The sequence below is a fragment of the Poecilia formosa genome, unplaced genomic scaffold, assembly GCF_000485575.1.
Source record: "Poecilia formosa unplaced genomic scaffold, Poecilia_formosa-5.1.2 Scaffold213, whole genome shotgun sequence".
Taxonomy (NCBI): Eukaryota; Metazoa; Chordata; class Actinopteri; order Cyprinodontiformes; family Poeciliidae; genus Poecilia; species Poecilia formosa.
The window spans coordinates 598554-612663 of NW_006800152.1; positions in this window are offsets into that span (position 1 = coordinate 598554).

A 14110-nucleotide genomic window follows, 5' to 3' on the forward strand; every position below is an offset into this window, starting at 1 on the left:
CACTGCTCCAGTTTGGGGGTGACTGCCCCGAGGGCCCCGATGACCACCGGCACCACTGTGGTCTTCACCTTCCAGGCCTTCTCCAGTTCCTCTCTGAGGCCCTGGTATTTCTCCAGTTTCTCATGCTCCTTTTTCCTGATGTTGTGGTCACTTGGTATTGCTACATCCACCACAACGGCTTTCCTCTGTTCTTTATCCACCACCACAATGTCCGGTTGGTTCGCCATTACCATCTTGTCTGTATATATATAAATAATTTTCCTGTTAAAAGGGGAAAATCTCATGTATTTACCCAAATATGGACCCCACATCTATCAGGTGAAGTGCACATGCTACATGACAGTTTCAAACAAACAATGCTTCCATTTTCATCATTAGTTGCCCGGAGACCTATCATAATAAGAAAAGATAATATTTACTGTCCCAGGTTCTGAAAATAGATTTTGTAAAGTTTTTCTTAAAGGAGGCCGTATTATGTAAAATTGACTTTTTTTGAGCTTCACATCGTGTCATAATGTTATTGCCTCATCAAAATCATACCTGAGGTGTTGCCTTGATTTTTTTTGATGCATCTTTGATAAATCATGCATCCTTCTTTTAATCTCCATGGCAACCATTCAGCTGTGCTAAACATCTGGGCTGACATAGATGAAGCTTCTTCCCGGAGCTGCAGTTTCCTAGCATCAGAGCTTCTGCCTGCCCTCCCCACTAATTCTCCCACTCAGCTCCTTCAGACTAGCCAGGAGCAATTAGCAAACACCTGGTGGAACTATGCAGCAGCTGAGCTCTTTGCAGGACCTAATTTTCAGAGCAATGCTGTTAAAAACATCGTTAAAGGCTTAATAGAGGAGCCATGTTGTGATGACTTCCTAAAGGCAGAGTTTCAGAAAGAGCAGGAGTTTCTTAAAGAGACAGAGACCCAATTTCAAGGTGTTTAATTACAAAGTCAGATTTCTTTTAATTTGGTACATACAGCATTTTTATAACAACCGACGGTAACAGTGATTACACTATAAAATGACCCCATGTGTCTGGAAAATATATAATACCACTCCTATGGTCTCTGAGTAGCCCACCTTTCTACTCTTATAGATATTTGTGGATAATATATTAACATCGTAGTGTTATATGAAAAGACATTATTCATTTGTTGCCTTATTTCTACTTTGTGTAAATGTTATTTACCCAGTTTAGTTTTGTGTCTTCTGTCTGGGGACTTGTTTGTGGGATAAAATCAATTCAAATTGAATAACTATATATTGTTTTGTTCCATATCTATCAACAAAGGTTTCTTATAATCAGTAAAAAAAAAAAAAAGACATTTGAAAGAAAATGGGAAAATCTTTGACTACAGACACTCAAATTATTGAGTGTCAGTGATATTAAAAGTGCAGAAGCATCAACATCCTGAGCTCTGATGGAGTTATGGCTCCCAACATCCATGCCTACATCTGCCCACGCCCTCTCTCGTCTCGCGAACCCTCGTGGCCCTTCAAAACATAAACAATTAAAGCAGCAGCAGCAAGAGCAGCCCGCGAGCTCCGATGTAAAATCTGACATCATCTTCCCCCGCGTCTCTGGATGAGATCACCAGCTTCTCCCAACTTCTGCCTTTTTCCCACTCTGCTGCTCAGTGGAGTTGCGTGAACATGTGAGTGGATGAACGGGGGTATGGGAGGTGGAGGCGCGCGCGCGCTCACCAAGGTGTCCGATGCGGAGCAATCAGATTAGCGGTAAATCGCCCCGCGATGATGGAATTGAAGCTGACAAGCTTTTTACTCCAATTGAATCGAAACAGTCAGAGGCTGACGTCATGAGGAGAGAGATAACACACACACATACACGCACAAACGCGGGCGCATACACACATTTACAGAGTGATTGTTGGAGGATTTGAAAACGATGAAATGTAAGCAACTCCAGTTTTTAGCACTAATAATAGCATTAATACTGATGAGGAAGTGCCACAGTGCACCCAGCACCCCTCAGGGTTGTCTTGACCTAAATTCAATCTAGTTATCATTTATTGGCATCTTCTACTTGTGGGGAAAAAAGAGAGCGAGAGAGAGAGAGAGGCCGTTCTCAACTTCCTGTAACCATAGCAACAGAGAGAAGACAGTAACCATGAGAAATAATTGAATGTTAATTCAGAGAAATGTTCTATCTGCATAGATGGAAACGAAAATTGTTTGTGCCGTCGGAACTTTTTTACATTTGGTTCCGTCGCATTCGAGGTTTTTAACTTTTTTTTTTTTTTTTTTACACGATGCGGAAAAATCAACAACCCTGGAAGTATCATCTCATTGTGTCAGGAAGGAATCAATAAGACATGAAGATGTTTTTAATGCACGGCCACAGATTGTAATTGATGGACGAATGATTCAGCCTTTTAAGCGAATCACTCAAAGATTAAAAGCATCGATAGAATTAAAAATTGATTATACGGGACAATGATCGGCGCAAATATGTATAGATGATATGTTGTGTTTACAGTTAATTATAGAGAAACTCAACTCCTAAGCATTCATTTTTATTTTACAATCCTAAATGTAAAGGATTTAGGTAGAGAAAGGAGTAGAAATATATCGTGATGAAACAGACTCTTTGGTCTTTGGCAGCTTCAAATGAACTGTTGTGGAGTCTTGTGTTGGTGCCATCTGCTGGCCATTTTTATGTATGGCCTTTATAATTTGATCATGTTTAACTTTCTGGTGATACAATACGGAACTAATAAGGAAGCTGTCCCATGTGTAGACATACTTTAGGAGAATAGGTAGGGTTGCCACTTTTCAGAAATCAAAATAAAGGACACCCACCAAAATTGTACTCCAATCAGAGTAGCATACCTTCAACACGTTTATACTTGAGTAGATTTACTTAAGTTTTAATGAAGTAGGTGTAAAATGTATTTGGTAAAAATCTACTCAAGAACTTAGTAATTGATAGTAACACCTGATTTAATATTCAAAATGTATCCTCAGACAACCCAATATATAAAAGTTATGTGAACATACTATTTTTAATTCTGGTATTAAAAATAGTATTATCAGAATATTTATACAAATAAGGAGTTAAGTTTGGAGGCTGGTTCTAGACCAAATGTACCATGAGGGCCAGTGTAGTCTGTGTTTTTTATTGTGGGGAGCACTTAAAAAAGAATGAAAAAAAAAAAAAACAGAGCAATATATTTCATTATTTAATATTCTGAGCCAAAGAGTCACTTGTTTCTCCAGATTCAGGTTGAAGATCCTGATCTAGCCAATGCAAAAGGAAAATGTGATCCTATCTCAATACAGCAGCTAAAAGTGCAGAATTCTCATTTTTTATTACTGGCAATTGTGAAAGTAAAATTGTGAAGGTTAAAAATATCTACCACTCAATATCAAGAGCTGGGTTTGGAGGCTGGTTCTAGACCAAATGTACCACGAGGGCCAGTGTAGTCAGTGTTAATTCTTGTGGGGAGCACTTAAAAAATCAATCAATCAATCAATACTTTATTTTGGTAAATTGCCCACATTAAACACATGACATAAACAAAACAACAATAAACAAACCCACAATTTACCTAAAAAGGAATAGGCTGAAGCCAAGCTTATTCTTGCCTACCCTAGGACCGCAGCGTTCCGAGGAGTTCGGGGGTCCTTTATCTCCCGCCATGGCAATTTAGCTGACCTTAATATTTCCTGTGTTTTATTTTGGTCATTATTGTTACACTTAGTGTTGATATGTGTGTGATAGGCATATCTGTTGGATATTGATAGAAATATGGAACAAATTGCATCTCGTATCGGTTCAATACGGGACACAACATTTATCAAATACGGGACGATTCTGTATTTTACGGACCGGTGGCAACCCTACCCTGTATATTTCTGAGGTTTTTCTTCTTTTGACTTCATAATGTTTGATAACAAAAATTAAAACTTCTCAATGTTTGACAATGTCTAGCAAAATGTTTTTACGTCAGGCTACAATAGAATGTTCAGTTCCAATGGTATCAATGACATCAGCAGTGATGTCATCACTCTATGATATCACAAGGGAATCTCTCTCTTGAATGTAGCTCACAGACTGTTTTCTCAGACCTGTTCCACAGTTCTATCGGGACAGATCACTCTTCAGAGCACGTTCAAAATTTATCGAAAAGAGCCGGATATCGATTCCAGATATTCCACGCCTTTCATAGAAGTGAGAATTTACCAGAATATCGACATGAAGCAACAACAGATTACTTGTGAACATGAAGCTTTTCCAGCTGAGCTTTCATGGGTCAACATGATGGACCTCAACATCCAAGTCGACTACGGTGCTATCATTTTCCCTTTGGAAGATGACAGCGACAGCCCCATTAACCTGGAAGATGAATCAGCAGAGGTCCAGGGGGAATCAAGTTCTTCCGGCAACTTGGAGAGTCCAACATCATTGGAAGTCGAGCAGAAAATGACTCCCTCTGCTGGCTTCGAGATCACCCCCTTAGTGGAAGACATGAAAGAGACGAGTCAACACCTCAAAGATCATCAGGTAGACGATCTTAAAAAAGAATTGCAGAGTAAGATTTTTGAACTCCATGAGGAAAGAGACCGAAGGATTGCATATCAGGCTGAAGTCAAATCACAGCAAGAGGAGATTCAAAAACTGCAAAAAATGTTGGAAAAAGATCACCTGCAAGTCAAACGTGACCATGGAAGAAACGTACCAGAGATTACAGGTGTATCAAAGGTTTCTTGCTCTTCCAAAGTTACAACCGACAAGAGTATTCTTCAACAGCTGGACTACTTCAAGAGGAACGCTGAAATTTTTTTTTCTTATCTTAAATAATTAATCAGTTAATTACATGTTAACTTAAGATGAGTTCAATAATATCCATTCTGATTATTCATATTTTTTTATTTATTATTTTTAGTTGCTTTGTTTCATTGTTGAGTATTTCAAATATTTTCCAGTTCTAGTGTTAAACGTTCTTTACAAAATTAAGGTATATCAGTCTTTCAGAGAGCAAACTCGCATTATTATGCCAATTGTTAATATAAAATTTGCTCTCAAAACAACAACATTTTTGCATATCGTAATCATTTCTGAGACAATTTATTGTCCAGAAAAATTTATTTTCGTGGCAGGCCTATCTGCCACGAAATACATTTTCGTGGCCTGTCCACGAAAAAATTTCCAAATAAATATCAAAACATATTCAACATTCATAATTATGCAAACAAATTCAGGGGTATGAAGCAAATATCTAAAAATTCACATCAACCAAAACAAAAAATGACTGATATTTAAACCTTCTCTCTACAATGTACGTGTAATAATAGACACACTGATAATTCCATGGTCAAACCTTGAGGTCCAAACCTTTTTATCAATTGTAGCAGAAGAGCGCATAGTGTATCAACTGGACAGAGCAACTTGCAACTTGCAACTTGCAGATATACACAGAGGTTTGCCAGTTCAGAGAAACTGGCAAATGCACAAAATGACAGACTTTTCCCTCATCAAAAAACATACCTCAGGCACTCATGAACACATCTTTCATGAGTGTCTGCGGAACCCTTAAATCTCACATCAGCAACCTTTCGAGGGCAACCTAAAAGCTTGGTCTCACAAAGCTCCGCCTATTTCTTCAAAGCTCCTCCTCTCCTCTCCGCCGAGCTTTTGCTTACTTCCTTCAGACTAGCAGATGCAGTGATTAGCAAACATTTGGTAGGACTGCACATTTGCTGAACTCATCACAGGAACTATTCTCAGTCCAATGCTCTGGTTTAACAGAGAAAGATTGTTGTGTTGACTTCCTCAAGGCGGAGAGTTCAGCAGAGCAGCAGCTTCTTAAAGAGATAGAAGCCCAATTTTAAGACATCAAATAGCAAAGTCAAATATCTTCTAAGCCATTTTTAAGATATACAACTGAAGGTAACATAGTTACTTAATCATGCTATGAAATGGCACTATTTGCCTGGAAAATACATAATATTGCCCCTTTAAGAGGTCTTCAACCATGTGTGTCTAAGGGTCTGAGACCTGAGTTAGCTAATGGTTTCCCTTACTGAGATGGAAACAAAAGGAGACAGAGCGTTCTGTTCAGTGGCACCCCACACTCTGGAACTAGTTGAACTTTGTGGTCTCTTTTAATAGGCAATTAAAAAGGTATATTTTTAAATCAGCTTTACATATATCGACTCTTATATATATCGACAGTATCGACTCTTGTGAAGCATTTTGTGATTTTATATCTTGAAATGTGTTCTATAAATACAGCTTTACTTACTTCTGTACCTGAACAGAAGCAGTAAATGGTGTGAGTGAAGCAAAGGTAAATGAAGGAAGTTCAGTCTGGTTAGATAGATCTAGTTTTTAGTCAAAGCCTTGAATTTATGACATATGATAAATCATTTGCTATTTTTTTTTATTTCCTGCTTTTTCATTTTAAGAAACAGTTGGTAAATATGTGTGAAGTTGTAGCACATCCTCCACATAATTCTGACTAGTTCCTTATTTCCCAGGAGCTCTGTCACCCTCTGCTGCCCGTAAAAAGGATGACATCACTTTCACCCAGCCAGAGCGGACTGCACGGAAAATCCAACAACCTGAAGCCTCCAGCTTTGTACTTACAGCATGGGCTGCCTGGAAGCCATTTCTAATGTAAGCAATGAGGCATAACACCATTATCAACCCCGTCGTCACTGCTCTTGGCGCGAGAACCTTCACAAAGTCGTAAAGCTTATGCCAGAACATAAAGACCAACAAACACAGTTACAGCAGATGCGGCGCGGCACCACAAAACCAAAATTGCTGCCTGCTGCCATCACACATGGCCGCAAGTTCTGCTCCAACATCTGCTCCGGAGTGAAGGTCACGGCTCTCCCAGACGAGCTACACCATGCAATAGGCAGGCCTCTACGCAGGCACCTGCAAAGTTGAATCGTAACATTTACATGTATACCTTTTTACACACCTTACAGCATGTAGGTCTGTGCGTGTGTGTGTTTGTTCCTTGTGGGAACCATTTTCCTGAGACATACTACATTGTGGGGTCCTGCTGCTCCTTGTGGGGACCGAAGCCTGGTCTCCATAAGGGGAAACGTTGTTTTTGGGTCAGGGGTTAGATTTAGGACTAAGGTGTGAATTGAGTTTTGGTTAGGGTTAGGTATGTAATGATTAGGGTTAGGATAATGGTAAGGTTTAGGCTGTAGAAATGAATGGAAGTCCATGGAAAGTCCCCACAAAGATAGCCACGCAAACATGTGTGCTTGTGTGTGTGATTATTTATTTACCTGATCCTGCAGCTCAGTTTGCACATTCTCTAGATGCAGTTTTATGTCCTGACATGTTTTAATCTATTTTTCTTCATCAGATGTACTCCTCAGAACAACATCAACACTTTCCTGTCTTATCAGTTTATTAAAAAGAAGACCTGGATGTTAAATAAAGGAAGAAATGAAAACAGAGAAAATGTATTTTAAACACAACCAGACTTTAAATAATTTTTATCTTGACTTCAGCAATATTTTCTGTTTTAATCAGTAAAATAGTTGATGGAAAATGAGAAATGTGTTCACAGATTAGAGTTGAGTAATTAAAGATTTCAATTATACAGATTATTTTATTTTACAAAATATTTTATTTAAAGAAATGTATGAAATATACAATGCAGCTTACTTTATTTTTGTTTATTAGATTTATTTTTTCTTACATTATTTATAGTCTTTAACTTACTCAAGGTTTTTTATGTTTGCAAAATTCAATTTCATTTCATTTTACAGACCTTGTTCCTATAAATAATTGATTTATTGCACTTATGAATAAACAGTATATAACATTTAATCATAACAGGTATTGTACAATATAGTTACACAGAGTTGGGCAGTAACTAGTTACATTTAAGTGTGATAAATACGGTAAAATACCGGCTGCCAGACACTTACCGTATAAAGACAGTACACAGCGACCACAGTTGCCAGTATTTTACCGTAAATTAGAGCCTTTTTTTTTTACAGTGTAGAACTTTATTCCTCTGTTTGGAGTAAAGTTTTATCACAATATTTTGTAGTACTATTGTGATAATGATAAAAGTGACAATAATAACTATTTATGACGTCTTTTTTTAAGTGACTGTATGTACGTGACTGCATGACACAGCATTCACAGCAACACAAACACAAATACTGCAATGTGTATGACAGTAAAAGCTCATTTTCAGATTATTGAATGAACAGTGGAGAAAACAGTCAAACTTTGTATGTATATACAGTGTGTCACAAAAGTGAGTACACCTCTCATATTCCTGCAGATATTTAAGTATATCTTTTTATGGGAGAACTCTGACCAAGTGGCACTTTGGCACAATGAAAAGCAGTCTGTGTGCAGCTTATATAACAGTGTAAATGTATTCTTCCATCAAAATAACTATGTACAGAGGCAACAAAATTGAGTACTCCCCTTAATGAAAGTTCCCAAAGTGTCAATATTTTGCGTGGCCAGCATTATTTACCAAAACTGCCTTAACTCTCCTGGGCATGGAGTTCACCAGAGCTTCACAGGTTGCCACTGGAATGCTTTTCCACTCCTCCATGACGACATCATGGAGCTGGCGGACATTTGGCACTCCTCAACCTTCCGCTTGAGGATGCCCCAAAGCTGTTCTATTGGGTTCGGGTCTGGAGACATGCTTGGCCAGTCCATCACCTTTACCCTCAGCCTCTTCAGTAAAGCAGTGGTCGTCTTGGTGGTGTGTTTGGGGTCATTATCATGCTGGAACGTTGTTCTGCGACTCAGTTTCCGGAGGGACGGGATCTGTTTGCAGGCTTTCTTGAAGAGGGTTCCTTCTGGAGTGAAAGCCATGCAGACCAGTCTGATGTAGTGTGCGGTGTATGGTCTGTCTAATACAGACAGCTGGACCCTGTTTACTAATTAAGGGACCTTTGAATGCAAAGGGTTAAACTGGATTTTATTTAAGAGTATCAGAGCAAAGGGGGCAGAATACAAAAACAATTAAAAAACATTTACCTTTTCCCTTCACTTTAAGGCCTGATTTTGCATTGGAGTAATATATATTAGAACAATAATAAAAAAATAAAAATAAAAATAAAAACAAACCCAAAGTATGGCAAACTGTGAAACTCTGTGCATTTTGAAGATTTATTTTGATCAAAAGTGCTTCTGTACGAGTTAGCTTCACTGTTCCTAGATGTATTTGTATTACCCAAAAATAACAGGAGAAATCAAACAATACAAGGAACAAGTGCGGTTCCTAAATTCTCCAAAATGGAAGCTCTCACTGAAATATTACCCTCCATAGCACACATGTGCCAAAAGCGCATGCCAGCAGTGGCCTAAATCAATCCAAAAGTCTAATCTATTGTAGAAAATAGACTTAACTTGACTGAAATCTAAATATAGGAAAACAGCAAATGTGCGATAACTTGTCTATATCTTCTAACATTCCGATTATGTGGAAGTGCTCTAACAGAACGGAAACGTAACAATCCTCAAAACAACAAACACAATCATCTGAATTACCTCCAAACCTTCTAGTTTGCCTGACAACATGAATAGATGAAGAGTCGCTGCTCCGGAGCTGTTTTCAGTGTTTCAGTCCCTCTGGATCTGGAGCTCTGATGAGAAAAAGCTCACGAGTTCCAATCTTTTAACTATTAGATCCATCTGGTTGCCACATGGAGGCAGTTTTTCATATGAATCAAACCAATGAGCTCTAATGCTGCTCACTGTTGCACAAGAGAGATTAAAAACAAGCAAACTTATCTAAGCAAATTCTGCGTACAACGTACACACACTTCCATTTCTCCAGGGTTTAAAGAGCAATGTATGAAAGTCATTAAGTGGATCTAAAATAAAAATCGGCTAAGAAAACACAAGATGAGCGGGTATTAAACCTATCAGCTTGTAGCGGTAATTTAGCCTGACATTCAAGTGTAAATGCTGGCCACCTATATCGCCTGCTGTTACGCCTGCAGCTCTTTAATACTTTTTGATGAGAAAAGGAGCAGCTGTTTTGTAGTGGAAAAAATGTTCACACACAAAAATGTCAACTTCTAAGGATGAAACGGAAAAATTAACAACACATGAATCTTTTAAAGTCTGCTTTGTGATGTTTTGTTTACTCTCCACTGTTTATCACCTTTAAAGCTGTAGTATGTAACTTTGATGAAAAAGTATTCTTTTATATATTTGTTGAAATGTGATGATTTGGTACAGTATGAAAGATGATATGTGGGGAAAAAAAATCAAGTTCTTCTGGCTCCTCCCAGTGCTAACTGGAAACAACCAATCAGAGCCAAGAGGTGGGTCTTAGCGCTGTCAATCATGCCTGTTACAACCTCTCTCCATTAAGAGAGGCTTCTGTCAATGCTAACATAGTTAGCATAGCCACATGACAGTGGGTAAACAGCTTATCTGTAGTGGTGACTTGTTTCTCTGCCATTAGCACATGTAGTAGTACATGAGGTTGATTGGCAGTGCTAAGACCCTCCTCCTGCCTCTGATTGGTTGTTTTTGACCAGGAGTGGTGCATAGCTGCAGCAGCACAGGGAGGACGATGAAGGAGATGGATCTTTTCACAGATTATCTGTCTCACATTACACTGCCACAGTCAACAAATATGGGAAAAAAAACATTTTGATATAATTAACATACTGTATCTTTAAAAGTAAAGACGGAGTGAGCTTCTGTCAGCAAGTTATAAGCAGTTATCGTCTTCCCAGCAGTAGAAGCACATCATATTTAAATTTTCACCCCCGAATTTACATTTATTTACACAAACAGCTTGTTTCCTTTCGCCTGTTCAATAAATACCTTCTGGCTCCTTCCTACTGGATCCAAGGCGCGTTTCAGACAAACAGCCGCAATTAGAAACAGATCCAGGTGGTGACCTACTGAAAAAACAAAGACTCAGCTTTGACCTTTGACCCTCTCTGGTAAATGAGTTGCGCACAGCCTGGAGGGGGACGCGCGGGGTCAGGCAGAGCATGTGTTTTAGGAGCTGCTGTCATAGTTTGTTGAAAAAAAAGAAAAAAAGAAATCTACCCTCAGTTTATGGCCTGGTAGCTAAAACACACAACCAGAAACACTGAACTGGGAGAAAGATCTAGGATTCATGAAGAAAATGTTTAGTAACTGTGCCATTAAGAGTTGGCATTGCTTTAAATCATGCTACACTGTTTCATGGGGGGAAGGGGAAGCTTACATGGAGGATATTAAGATTTAATGCTTTGATTTCTTTTTCCAGTTTTCCAACACAAACTGGTTGTGATTAAAGTTACATTTTTTGCGCTTTGCTCACTGAAATCCCTCCAGAACTCATAAACAATTTAAGGATATTTTGCTCACTGGAGGTAAATTTATGAAATATTATGTGAATGCTCTGAATGAATGAATAGTTGTTATTTTTGCTTCTCCCTCCGTTAATTTGTTTTTTTGACTCAGCCAACTGTGGATATGCTTATATATCACACCATGAACACTATTATATGTTCATTGCCAAACATAAATGATTCATTTCTAATGTTTTCTCAAATAAATAGCCTTTGCAGGACATACATTCTGTTTATATACCAATTAGACAGATTTTTAATTAAGAACGTAAAAAAATAAATGAATATTTTATTGAGCAGCCTGCAGAGGGACTAAGGATCAATCAGACGTAATAATGATCAAAAAGACTAAAAAAATTTGAAGACATGTTTTTTTACAGAATGTAACACATATTTATAAAGATTTCACAAACTTTTCAATCAGTCTGAAACACTTTGCATGCTGAATTCTTTTGGATTTAATTTTAGTGAGAAGATCTAATGAAAGGAATACACGTTCAGCTGAGCGTTATAGCTTCAGTATGGAACTTTTACAAAAATATGACTTCTCCATCTTTCTTAAAATTGTCACCATGACAGTTTAACATGAGGTAGATAATCTGTGAAAAAAATAAAAAATCAACCTCCGGGTGGTGCTATTGCTGTCTGCAGGAGCGCACCACTCCCAATCAGAGCCAGGAGGAGGATCTCAGCGCTGTTAATCATCCTCATGTACGCTGCTCCCTGTGCTAATGATGGAAAGACAATTTGCCATCATCGGTCGCTATGCTAACTAGCATTAGCATTCATGGCAGGCTACGTTGTAGTAAACCAGATGTAGCGTAGCAAAGAGCAAGAGAGGGAATGAGCATGAGAGTGATTCTCCTACTGGCTCTGATTGGTTGTTTCTGATTGAGTGGAGTATTTCTGAAGTTAGTACTGGGAGCACTGGGAGAAGCTTGACATAATGACAATTTTAACAAATATGGAAAAAAAAAAATTTTTAAATAAAAGTTAGACACTGCAGCTTTAAAACATCTACATATAATGATTCAGAAGCACCATTCTAAATATAATTCCTTTGTTGTCATGGTTTCCTGGAGTAAGGATTCCAAAAATGATAATTTAGTTTCTCCATCTCTGCTAGTTTTGTACCAGTTGTTTGCTAGAAACTCATTTTCACATCACGAACTAATGGCTTCTGTGATCTGGATGCGAATGACTGCAAATTACTTACATTTGCCTGAGACCATCGCCATGGTTGCCGCTCCGTGCCATTAGCTGTATTTGCTTTGTGAATGAGATGCAGCAGATCTGCGTCAACACGTGTGGCTGGTCAACTTGAAAAGACCAAGACGCCTGCAGACATTAGCCGCCGCCGCTGCGTGTTCTGTTTCCTGTTTTCGGTCGTTCTGTCACTGCGCGCTGAAATTTATTGTTGTTCTCCAGGGTGGCCCAGCTGGGAATGCTGGGAATTTGGACCACATGTGTTCCTGACCACGATTTTTTTTTTTGTGTCTCATCTTGCAGTGATCATGTTGTCATCATTTAACACGAATATCGACATTTAAGCAATTCTAGATCAACTTGATTGTCTTTTTATGGAAGAGTAAGTGTGTTTCATGTCACTTTAGCCATGTGGTTTCAATGATTCTGCAACGTCAAGGTAAATTAACATAAAATATATAATTTCATGCAACCCATTTCCATGAAAATCTGTGAGGATTTATTTCCTCTCAACATTAAACTCAATGAAAGTGACGTCTGCAGCCAATCAGATTAAAAGGTAGATGGAGAAAAACAAGTAAATTATATGCTAAGTGATGGATCTTAAAATGAGAAAGTGACTAATAATAAACCAAGCAGTGTTGTTGGTAATAAATGAAACTGAAAAAGGGAAGCTCAGCAGGCCGTCTGTCAGAGGAGCTGTCGGTCTGGACAGACCTCACATTAGTTCTGCTCCGTCATGAGGGCAGCCCACGCGCGCGCATGTGGAAAAGTGGATCCTGCCTCTGATCTCCGGGCCGATGGCCGACGGCCACGCTCTCGTAAACCAAGGCCAGACCTCTGCCACGCCTTTGATCACATCACGTCTTGAAACGCCGCTGACCGTTTATCACAGCTTTCTTCTTTCTTTTTTTTTAGAGGAGCTCTGAGTTGGGATGATGAGCTGCATTCTTCCAGTGTTTCACATGAAGAATGCAGCCTTTTTGTGCAAAGGGGTTTTGTGAGTTCTCATCTTCCATCACACAAACACGAGAAGCAGCTTTGAATAGGCCACTTGAACCGTTTTAACAACCAGAAACGAGTAAAATGGCAATTACTGAGTAGGTAAGTTTTATTTATAACAGTATAAATGCAGGAGATTTTGTCGACATTCTCAGAAGTGAAGAAGAATTTTCAGGCCTTAAAACTGCAGTATGTGACTTTTATAAGGAAGATTTTTTTTTATATGTTTGTTGAAAATATCATTGTGTTGTGACAGTATATGAGACAGATAATCTGTGAAAAAAAGAAATCTCCTCTCCTAGTGCTCCCAGTGCTAACTGTGCTAACTAGAAACAATCAATCAGAGCCAGGAGGTGGGTCTTAGAGGAGAGAGCAAGCTGCAGCTAGCATAGTATGTTGTGAATGCTCAGGCTAATTAGCATGGCCACCGATGATGGCAATTAAGCTTTTGTCTTGCAAATGTAAATTATTTCTCCACCATTTGTAAATTTAGCAGACCGTACATGAGCCTGATTGACAGCTCTAAGACCCTCCTCCTGACTCTTATTGGTTGTTTTTGGTCGAGAGTCAGTGTGTTT